The following is a 2198-nucleotide window of genomic DNA, read 5'->3' on the forward strand; positions in this document are numbered from 1 at the left end:
TTGTTTTTGGCGGGTTTTAGGCATTTTTAGTGGCTTTTGGTGTTGTTTTGGTGGATTTTGGTGGGTTTTGGTGGCTTTTGGTGATTTTTGGTGGTTTGGTGGTTTCTTGGTGTTTTTTGGGGTTTTTGGGCACGTTTTGGTCGGTTTTGGTGGCTTTTGAGGCCTTTTTAGTGGTTTTTTAGGTGGTTTTGGGTGGGTTTTAGGTGTTTTTAGTGGTTTTTGGTGCTGTTTTGGTGGATTTTGGTGGTTTTTGGTGTTTTTATCAGGTTTTAGTGTTCTTTTGGTGGATTTTGGTGGTTTTAGTCGGTTTTGGTGATTTTTGGTGTTTTCTGGTGGTTTCTTGGTGGTTTTTGGGGTTTTTAGCGAGTTTTGGTGCTTTTTGGTGGCTTTATAATGGTTTTTAGGTGGTTTTTGGTGGGTTTTAGGTGTTTTTAGCAGTTTTTAGTATTGTTTTCGTGGGGTTTGGAGGTTTTTTGGTCTTTTTAGCAGGTTTTGGTGTTGTTTTGCTGATTTTTGCTGGTTTTCTGTGGTTTTGGTGGGTTTTGATGATTTTTGGTGCTTTGGGGGGGTTTTTTGGTGATTTTTTGAGTTTTTTGGTGAATTTTGGTGGGTTTTGGCAGCTTTAGGTGTTTTTTGGTGGCTTTTGGTGTTTTCCTGGTGATTTTACGAGGGTTTTGGGGTTTTCTGATTTTTTTTGTGAGTTTTGGTGGGTTTTTTAGTGGTTTTTGGTGGTTATGGTGTTTTTTGGTGGTTTTGGTGGTTTTTTGGAGGCTTCGGTGGGGTTTTTTGCTGTTTGTTGGTGGTTTGGGGCTTTTTGGTAGGATTGGTGGGGTTTTTTGCTGATTTTTGGTGGGTTTGGGGATTTTTTGCTGGTTTTTGGTGGGTTTGGGACCTTTTTTGTGGTTTTTTGCTGGTTTATGGTGGTTTTGGGGATTTTTTGGGTGGTTTTTGCTGGATTTTGGTAGGTTTTACGTGGTTTTAGCAGGTTTTGGCACATTTTTTGGTGTTTCTTGGTGGGTTTTGGTGGTTTTGGGGGCATTTTTAGTGGTTTTTAGGTGGTATTTGGTGGGTTTGGGGCATTTTTATAGGTTTTGGTGTTGTTTTGGTGGATTTTGGTAGTTTTTAATGTTTCTTGGTGGGTTTTGGTGGTTTTTTGGGGGTTTTTTGGTGAGTTTTGGTGGGTTTTGGTGGCTTTAGGTGTTTTTTGGTGTTTTTGAGGGGTTTTTTGGGGGCTTTTGGTGGTTTCTGGGGGCTTTTAGGAGGGTTTTGGTGGGGGTTTTGTGTTTTTGCTGGGTTTTGGTGGTTTTTTGGCTGTTTTTTGCTGGGTTTTGGGACTTTTGGGGGGTTTTTTTGCTGTTTTTGGTGGGTTTTGGTGGTTTTGAAGTGTTTTTAGCAGGTTTTAGTGCATTTTTGGGGGTTTTGGTGGGGTTTGGGTGGGTTTTGGGTGGGTCTTGATGATTTCTGGTGGTTTTTTGGTGTTTATTTTGCATTTTTTTGTGTGTGTGCTTTTGGTGGGGTTTGGTGGAGTTTTTTTTGCTGGTTTTTGCTGGGTTTTGGTGGTTTTGAAGTGTTTTTAGCAGGTTTTAGTGCATTTTTGGGGGTTTTGGTGGGGTTTGGGTGGGTTTTGGGTGGGTCTTGATGACTTCTGGTGGTTTTTTGGTGTTTATTTTGCATTTTTTTGTGTGTGTGTTTTTGGTGGGGTTTGGTGGGGGTTTTTTTGCTGGTTTTTGCTGGGTTTTGGTGTAGTTTTGGTGGTTTTGGGTGGTTGATGGGGTTTTTTTTGGTTTTTTGCTGTTTTTTAGTGGGTTTTGCTGGATTTTGGTGGGTTTTTTGCTGGTTTTTGATGGGTTTTGGTGGTTTTGGTGGGTTTCGGTGGTTTTGGTGGTGGTTTTGGTGGTTGTTTTGGTGGTTTTTTGCTGTCTTTTAGTGGTTTTTGCTGGTTTTTGCCGGATTTCTGCTGGGTTTTGCCGGATTTTGCTGGTTTGGGGGTTTTTTGCTGCCTTTGCTGGGTTTTGGTGGGGTTTTTTCGTGCTTTTTGGTGTTTTTTTCCGGTGTTTTTTGGGTGGTTTTGCTGGGGTTTTTGGTGTTTTTTGGTGATTTTGGTGGGTTTTGGGTGGTTTTTTGGGTGCTTTTTGGTGATTTTGGTGGGTTTTGGGTGGTTTTTTGGTGGTTTTTTGGGTGCTTTTTGGTGATTTTGG

The sequence above is a fragment of the Corvus brachyrhynchos genome, unplaced genomic scaffold (genome assembly GCF_000691975.1).
Source record: "Corvus brachyrhynchos isolate BGI_N302 unplaced genomic scaffold, ASM69197v1 scaffold1129, whole genome shotgun sequence".
NCBI classification, from domain to species: domain Eukaryota; kingdom Metazoa; phylum Chordata; class Aves; order Passeriformes; family Corvidae; genus Corvus; species Corvus brachyrhynchos.